General features: G+C 37.1%; 1 long non-coding RNA gene across 1 annotated transcript in view; it reads left to right on the forward strand.

The window, feature by feature from the left end:
* Window positions 1-9,635, forward strand: part of LOC107182007 — a 28,289-nt gene that overhangs the window by 11,714 nt on the left and 6,940 nt on the right. The window contains exon 3 of the long non-coding RNA XR_001512728.1: window positions 9,343-9,433. This is a non-coding gene — a long non-coding RNA (uncharacterized LOC107182007). The remainder of the gene's footprint in view (window positions 1-9,342; window positions 9,434-9,635) is intronic.

Consider the following 9,635-nt stretch of genomic DNA (forward strand, 5'->3'; position numbering starts at 1 on the left):
TTGTGTGCAGTCTTGTTGTAGTTAAGCCTTGATTGTTGTAGTTAATACTGGGGGGATTTGACCTCCAGGCCAACTGGCTGTGAGAGTCAGCTGTGTCTGCAGTGGGAAAACTTCTGTCCTCTGGGGAGGTGCTAATCTAGCCTTTGCCTGAGGCTATCCAGCAAATGGCTCTGTGCAGGGCATGGGCGGAGCGGGTTGCACGGGATCAACAGGGTGGGCCTGAGCAAGCAGTTATGGCTGCTCTCAGTCCCATCCCCAGAGGCTCTGCCTCTCAGAGTCCCAGCAACCGCTGCAAACCTCAGAGAGAAAGCTGCCCTCGCGTTCCGACCGATGCCAGACAGTCCCGCTTCTCCTGTTTGAGTCTGGGTCCCTAGAGACTCGCCCGGAACTGGAGCTCAGGGCCTGAGCCTCCTTCCCGATTGAAAAAGACAACCGTGCCCTCAGCCGCCAGCCCGCTCTGCACACACCTCCGCACCTTTGTATTTTCCGCACTGCGCCTCCTCTGAGTTTCGGTATGCTGTTCTCTTTCCTTCTAGTTGAAGAATTTCCCCTCAGCCAGCCTTCCTGTGGTTCTGGGTGATGTCCGTTCTGTCTTTTAGTTGTATTTTTGAAGTGGTTGTGCGAGGCAGCATTCTCCGGTGTTTACCTATGCCACCATCTTGGTTCCTCTCCTGCAAAATCTCTTTAACCCTCTACAGAAGCTCAAAGATCTGACTTCAGATGACGAGTTGGAAATAATTAGTATAGAGATGGCCTTAAGGCCATGAGAATCAATGATATTATTTCAGGGGAAGAATACAGAAAGAAAGCAAGAGGGCCCAGGACTAAATCTGAAGTTTCAAAATGTGAGCTCTAGTAAAGAGAAAAAACATACAACTATAGCCACTTGGTGAATTTCTCCTCATATTCTATGACTCAGGCCAGACACTGGTTCCTTTGGGACAAAACCCTGCCTCCTCCTCTACTAAGCCATGCTGTGCCAGAATGACTGCCTTCCTCTTTGCTCCTGGGTTTTTCTATGTTATTCTTCTACTACAAGTTACAGGAAGTACCTAGTTATTTGTCAGTCTCCACATGAGGCTCTCCTCAAAGACAAAACATGTGTTCATCTCTAAATTCCAGATATCCACCATAGGATTGCTAAACAAAAATGTTCAGAATTTGATTGAACAAGTGAATGAATCACACTATCTGACTGTGTTAGAATGGGGTGCTAATGTGGTGATGGAACATTAGTTCATCATGTGTTCATGATGATGGTACAACTATCCATTTCTCCTTCTCAATCTGAAGTTAGATTCTACTTCCACCCTAAATAAAGACATTAGGGCAATGGACTTACATATATGCAGCAATAATGAAATAATGTGAAAATATTTCAAGTAATTAGAAAGGCAGGTAATTCCATACAAACTCAAGGTGGCATAATATTATATTAACTCAGTACTGCTCCTTTACAATTTTTTAAAAATAAAGAAAAATGGCATTTTAGGTCAAATTATATAAGATCTGAGACAATTCTTTATTCTTAACTAGATCCCCTTTTTGTGATTTCAATGCAGTTACCTTTTGATTATCATTTGAGGGAGCAAAGTTGGTCCAAGAATATTATGGATGTGTTATAGCATTGCTTCCATATATTTTTCACTAAGATACATGTTCATCATTCACAATTTGGCCTTTGAAAACAAAAATTAACCAATATTGTGGAGGTCTGTCACTTCTACATCACTGAATTTAATGACTAAGGTAGAGCAAGGCTGATGTGGCTCAGTGGTTGAGTGTCAACCCATGAAACAGGAGGTCATGCTTCTATCCCCATCAGGGCACATGCCAGGGTTTCAGGCTGAATCCCCAGTAGGGGACATGCAGGAGGCACCAATTGATGTTTCTCTCTGATCATTGATGTTTCTCTCTTTCCTCTCCCTTCCTCTCTCTGAAATCAATAAAAACATATTTTTTAAAAATTACTAAGGCAGAATAAGCATTCATAAATACTTCACAGCAAAAAAACAAACAAATGGAAAGCATAAAAGATCACGAAGGCTAATTGAATAATATAAACTTATATCCACAAAATGTTTCTGACATGTGGTGGTACAGTATCCTCTACTTCCTTCATTATGAAACATAATTGATTGTAAGACATAATTAATAAAAGATTTTTCAGTATAAAAGGTAAATAATCAGAACGATTTTCTGCTCTTGATTATGAGAAGCATCCTGATATTAAAATTTAAAAATGTAATGTGTCTTACAATTTATTTTTTAAAATGTATGTGTACAATGAATAACTGAACTGAATTAATTTCTATGGCTGGGAGGAATGGTTAATGAATGTTTTAGAATTCTGTATTTATGCTAAGTAATTATCTATGATTATATAACTGTAGATAATTACATATTAACTTACATAAATATATGTTTTGATTTATTTATCTCTGTTTGTGAAAATACTGACTAAGGTTGGTCCCTCTTTGAGATATAAACAAGTAAAATTATAGATTTCAGTACAAAAATCCAACACATCAATTTATTGTTGCTATCAGTAAACATATATTTATAATAAATTATTATTTACACAATGCTTTCACAATCATTTCTCAGTGATCCTACTTTATCATTAGATCTATAGCAGTAGAGGTTTTAAAGACAATAATAGTTGCACATTTAAATATATACCATATATTTAAGTACTCATTTTCTACTTGTTCTTTATTTTTTGATAAAAGTTAGACACAAAGGAGTACAAATCCTATACAATAAAAGCCTAATACGCTAAGTGTCTGGTTGACCAGTCGGCCACTCAACCAATAAAAGCATCATATGCTAATAATATGCTAAGGTTGCTCAACCACTTGCTATGATGTGCACTGACCACCAAGGGGCAGATGCTCCAACCGGTAGGTTAGCTTGCTGCTGGGGTCTCGCCAATCAGGACTGAGCGAGATGGGCCAGACACGCCCTGGAGCCCTCCCATGGTCCCTCCCTAGCTGGCCAACCTACTATGACCCTCTTTGGCCCTGATCATGCACCAATGGGGTCCTTCGGCCTGGCCTGCGTCCTCTTGCAATCCAGGACCCCTTGGGAGATGTCAGAGAGCCAGTTTTGGCCTGATCCCACAGACCAGGCCTAGGGACCCCATTGGTGCACAAATTCGTGCACCAGGCCTCTAGTACCTGATAAATCTTTCTGGTTGTGTAGGTGAACAAAGTGTGTTTTTTTGGAAGGTAAAGATTGTATCATGGTTGACAAGGAGCCTCATAAACTTTTCTGACCATATTCAAAAGCCAAATTACAAAGGCCATATACTTTAAAACTCTGTAAGTTAAAGAAATCAGAATAATTATCTTTTCATAATGGACAGATCAATAATATGTACTATGGCACCTCTCTGTAATTCCCAAGTACTATCCTATACATTTGTATAACGAAAGTAATACCCACATAAATGTTTGTTTTCTTATGTAATAAATGATCCTCTAGAGCAGCGGTTCTCAACCTGTGGGTCACGACCCCTTTGGGGGTCGAACGACCCTTTCACAGGAGTCGCCTAAGACCATCGGAAAACACATATATAATTACATATTGTTTATAGTAGCAAAATTACAGTTATGAAGTAGCAACAAAAATAATTTTATGGTTGGAGGTCACCACAACATGAGGAATTGTATTAAAGGGTCGCGGCATTAGGAAGGTTGAGAACCACTGCTCTAGAGGAAAAGGTGTATTTGTTTTAAAACACAGGAAAAGCAACACAGGAGAGAGAACAAAGGTAGCTGTTGCCTGAGGGACAGACACATCCTGTGCAGATCTGGCCCTTCCTACTCCTCTGGATCTGGGAGGGCTCTCCACACCACCTGTTTTAAGGTTCCGGGTGCTCTGGGAACTTTCTAGACAGCCATGGGCAAACTACGCCCGCAGGCCGGATCCAGCCCATTTGAAAAAAATAAAACTAAAAAAAAAAAAAAAGCCCATACCCTTTTATGTAATGATGTTTACTTTGAATTTATATTAGTTCACACAAACACTCCATCCATTCTTTTGTTCCGGCCCTCCCGTCCAGTTTAAGAACCCATTGTGGCCCTGAGTCAAAAAGTTTGCCTACCCCTGTGTTTACTGTGGAAACAAAACAAAACAAAACAAAAACACCTCTGTTTACAGCACTGTGTGCTCATTCACATAACATGCCTGTTATTCAGTGGTTCTCAACCTTCTGGCCCTTTAAAAACAGTTCCTCATGTTGTGACCCAACCATAAAATTATTTTCGTTGCTACTTCATAACTGTAATGTTGCTACTGTTATGAATCATAATGTAAATATTTGATATGCAGGATGGTCTTAGGTGACTCCTGTGAAAGGGTCATTCGACCGCCAAAGGGATCGCGACCCACAGGTTGAGAACCGCTGCTGTAATTGGAAACTACCAAAAGGACAGATTGCCTTTGTGTGGAAATATGAATGATTTCTAGCTGGTCTGCAGGAATTATCCATGGTCATGTCATTATCAGGTGACTGGACATGTTTCAAAGCACTGTGCATGGACCGACTCATTTAATCCTTTCATCAACCTCCCGAATAAGGGTTATGGTATCCCTATTTTACAAATAAGGAAACTGAGGCTTAGACTAAACAACTTTCCATAATCACACACTTGTAAATGTCACACTCAATAAAAACACAAGAAACTGTACAAAGCACAAAAATGTGTGCGCTCTGGCAAGGACTATGAGAGATGCATCACAATGATCAGCCTTAATAGCACAGTTCTACTTACCTGGATAACTAGGGGTGTTATCAAAGGTCATATAAAGAAAGGGTGATCTATTATTTAAAGATTTGGGAACATAAAGTTAAACACTTTTTTCTTGTCAAATATTTCTGAACTTTTAATATGCTGTTATACTTTATGTCCCAAGAGGGAATGTAGTTTTCCCAACAATTTGACCACAGATCTCTCCTCTTCCCCCTTCTAAATACAATAGCATCTTATGGGGCCAGCACTCCAGGAAATGCTTTGGAAAATACTGACATGAATATTAATAAGGTTATCTATTGCTAATACCAAATCTCCATGGACTACTTAAATACCACATTTATTCATGAAAACATTCTCCCTCATCCCCAGAAGAAATGTGTTTTTTTCCAATCTTTTTTGCAATTTCTGATCTATAGTAGTTAATGATATAACCTGTAACTAAAGAACTTTTAAAAAATATTATATATATGTAAAAATATATAATTATTTATGTGTATATGTATGTATATCGGAAAACACATACACATAAACACCAGAATTTACATATTCAAAATGAGCTCTCTTCCATGGGGCCAAATAACTTTTTAAATTCCTTTTTGGAGTTGGCTTTAAATAATTAAATTTTAAGTATCCCAATGATGTTCTCATCTCAGGATTGAAGAATTTCTGGAAAGAACCAAAACTATGTGGAACAAGTTGAATTTGAGACTATCAAGTAATGAAATTTACTTTCTTGTGAGACTTAGAAATTGATTCTAACATATATATATATATTGAATATAATGAATATAATTACATTCTTTAAATAGGGATAAGGGTGATGTCATGCCTATTTTGGGGAAGAAAATGCAACTTGTTATATTAAGTGAAAGGATATAGATATAGATAGACATAGCCATAGCCATAGACATAGACATAGACATAGACATAGACATAGATATAGATATAGATATAGATATAGATGTAGATATAGATATAAATTAGATAGGTATAGGTATAGGTATATAACTTCAACAAGTTAAATATGTGAAACCCTTGTGTATAAGATAATAAGTAATAAAATAAATAATGAAAATAAGAAAGTGAATGTCCTGCATTGCAGGTAAAAATGAAAAACAAACTTCACAGCAAAAAGAAAAGAAAAGAAAAAAGAAGCTTCTGTTGTCAAAGTAGGGGCGGGGAAGGGCAATATCTTCTGTTTGAGCCTTTTTCTTTTTTGTCCCTTGGGTATCCTTGGAGTTATATTTGCTAAATCCTAGGGCTTCCCTGAAACATTGAATATTAGAAAACTGACAGTGTTTCATTTCAGGCAAACCTGGATTTGAATCAGACCGTTGACAGACGAGTTACCTCATCTCTGAGTCTCTGTTTCAGTTTTCTCCTCTAGAACGTTATTGAATTGAGATTAAACATGACAATGCAAAGAATGCACTTGGCCTAATGCCTGGCACAGCCCCTATTTAAATGGTGACAATGCACTGGGTAACTAGAATTTAAACATCAAAATGTTTTAAATTTGTGAAAGCACTTTTTGCCTTGATTTCTAGCTGTCTTTACAAATACTTTTAAAATATTCCTCCACCATATTTATTAAACATGTCCTAAGCACAGACCACTCTGCCAAAGATGAGGGACACAGAGATGAAGTAGATAAGTTGTGTCCTGAAAAGCTTATTGCTGAATGGAGAAATGAAGCTTATACCATGTTATAACACAGTGAGAAGAAACATTTCCCAAAAAGATAGAACTCTGGAGAAACTTACAGAGTAACAGGCCGATGCTGACAAGGAACAGGAGAGCCTTTGGGGAGGGGGTGTCAACTGGAAATGAATGGAAAGAGATGCTGTAAACAATAGGAACACTAATAAGACAAAGAATTGAGGCCCAGAAAGTATAGAGTATTTTCAGGGAAGGCCTAGCTACTGGTTCTGTTGGTTCACAGTTCTTAAAAGAAGTCACAAGTAGATTCTAGACAGATTTGTGAGGCCTGAAATGCTGAGTGAGCAAAAGTTGACCTTTATTTTTATATATGTATAAGCAATGGTGAGCCACTGAGAGTTTTGAACATGGGAGTGGTAGGATAAATGCCATATTTTAGGAAACATAATCTGGAAGCACCTGATAGTGTGTGTTGGAGAAGAAATGATCAGAAGCAAAAACCCACAGGAAAGCTTTGATGTAACCCACAGAAAAACGGAGGTGCACCCTGTCAATGGAAGAAAGGGCATACTGGTGGTAGAAAGTTGGGAGTGTAGAGGACTTCTTTCAAGGTTGTGTTTCTTTATCAAGCCCAAGATTATAACAGATTTTATACTCTTTGGGGGGAGGTGTGATTTGGGGCATGCTAATGGAGGTAATCAAGGTTAGAGGCTTTGAATCCTTTCCTGAACAAATGCTAAAGAAGACCTTGTCTAGGAAATTGTCAACAAAGATGCAAGGACAGGAATGAGTACGAAAAACTTGACAATAGCTAAGTCTAGTGTTCTGTTTTCTGTCCCTGCCATCTTTCTTTAGCATTTCCCACTTGGCCAAATCTATGACTTATATAAAAACTTCCCTGATTCCTAGAATATCTGTTAAAGGAAAGTTTATTCACAGCATTTGCCTTCCATGACATTGATGATGAGTGGATCCAGTTCAGCAAATGAGGGGAAAAAGTATTCTTTGCTTTTTATAAGGTTGTTGGTCATTCTCAGAATAAGTGAGTAAGTCATTTTGGGTTAGTGTGTTGACTACTTGACTATTATACAATCATGAATAATAAAAATGGGGTCCTTGAGGATAATAATTAGGACTCACTACCAAATAGTCTTCTGTGGCATGTGAGGAAGTAGGACATTGTCCAACTACTGTAATGTTTTCACATGTTGAATTGGTTCTAAGTGTTGGGTTAAACACTGTAAATGAAAATTTATTCAAGTTACTGGAGTCTCTTATAGGTAACATCTTAATGACTGAAAGATTATTCTTCTACTGTGAGAGTGATTAAAAGGTTATTCTCCTACAACACATAACATATTTCTTAATTTTTATGGAAATATTATTTAAACTTACACTGAAGTAGGGAGATGTAATATAATGAACACTATGTATCCTTAACGCTGCTTCAATAATTATCAATATTTCATCAAACATTGTCAACTGTTTTATTATCTCTCATACTTTTTATTGGAATATTTTAAATTAAACATTTAATGTGTAAATAATTTAGTATGATTTTCTAACTGATAAGAATTATTTTTGACATAATGAGCATGTATTTGTCATAGACCCTAAATATCATCTATTATTCATTCCATATACACAGGTCTCCAAATATTTCAAAGATGTTCCTTTACAATTAGTTTGTTCAAATCAGTATCTTAACAAGGTTCACACATCCCTTTTGCTTATGTCTTCAACAGTCCTCAATTTTTTCTTCATGTTTATTAATTGGGAAACAAATTTAATTTCCTATTTTATAACCAGTTTTTCTACACTATTTCCTACTTCTAAAGAAAAATCATAATTCATTCAACAGTTATTCAACTACTGTATAATGAACAATTGCTATGTTATATATAGGATAGGGTAGTGCTGCTGATAGTGATTCAAAGATGTATGTGAATCATGGCCTCTACTATTAGGACATTACAATCTGGAGGAAAGGGAAAAATAATACTGCACAAATATAATGACAACAACATAACATAGAATTAAGTGGTATAAAATACTATGGTTCTAAAGGCAGAGGCATTGTTTAGAAGATAAAGGGAGCCTTTTTAGAGAAGTTGGCATGTAACATAGATGATTTAGAATGACCAAGTCAAGAGGCAGTTGGATTTTAAGAAGGGTAAGAAGAAAAAGTTTATTCCATGATTGAAAAACCTAAAGAAGAAAAAAAAAAAGAACATAAATCTTAGAGGTGAAGGAAGTAATAGATACATTGAAAGGATTGTAAATTAAAAACCTTAGCTGCAGCTGGACATTTGTGAGCTACACAGACAGGTAGGGGGAGAGGAGGAAGGATCTTCAATGCCAGGCTAAAGAGCTTGAATATGTCCTCAAGAGCAGAGAGCCGTTAGCCCCATTCATTTTTCCAAAAACTGGAGATTCTTGACACGATGTAAACACAGATATTCCATTAGTCAGCAAAAATGCATCAGCTTTTTAAACAAGGAAATTTTAAAACTGTTTATGCATTCCAATAGCAATCATTTTCAAGTATTTATAGCAAGTTGGCAAGATAATTTAATGTTTTATTTTGCCCAAAAGCTATTGATGCTCTACTTAGAGGAACACAAACAAATTGGAGTTGATTTAACCAACACATACTACCCAGTAGCTGAGAGGCCTTCATAAAGCAAAGATTAATTGTTTGTGGCATAGTATAAAACAACAACAACTCTACCATAGGAGAAGTAGATGATGATGTTATTAAAGATAGATGTACTAGCTCTGCAAACCTCAAGCTCTACATTTTTCATCTACTATGGAAATATAGTGAAGTTTGTAATATGTTTGAGTTTGACTGTTGTCTTTTTTTTTCTTTTGGCCTCTTAACAATAAACATATATTGACCCATACATTTTCTCTTTACCAGCATAATGTTAATTGACTTTCATCATTAAAAGATCCTCAAATGACAACTGAATTATCCAAGCCTTCAAAAATGTATACATTGAACTTGGTTGGTAAGTATTTCCTTCTTGCATGTTATCTACACTAATAAAAGACAAACATGCAAATTGACCATCCCTTTGCCATGCCTTAAGCCATGCCCACCAGCCAATCAGAGCGACCATATGCAAATTAACCCAACCAAGATGGTGGCTGGCAGCCACGGAGCTGGAGCGAGCAGGAGGCTTGGTTGCCCCGGTGATGGAGGAAGCCAAG

The sequence above is a fragment of the Myotis davidii genome, unplaced genomic scaffold (genome assembly GCF_000327345.1).
Source record: "Myotis davidii unplaced genomic scaffold, ASM32734v1 scaffold334, whole genome shotgun sequence".
Classification (NCBI taxonomy): Eukaryota; Metazoa; Chordata; class Mammalia; order Chiroptera; family Vespertilionidae; genus Myotis; species Myotis davidii.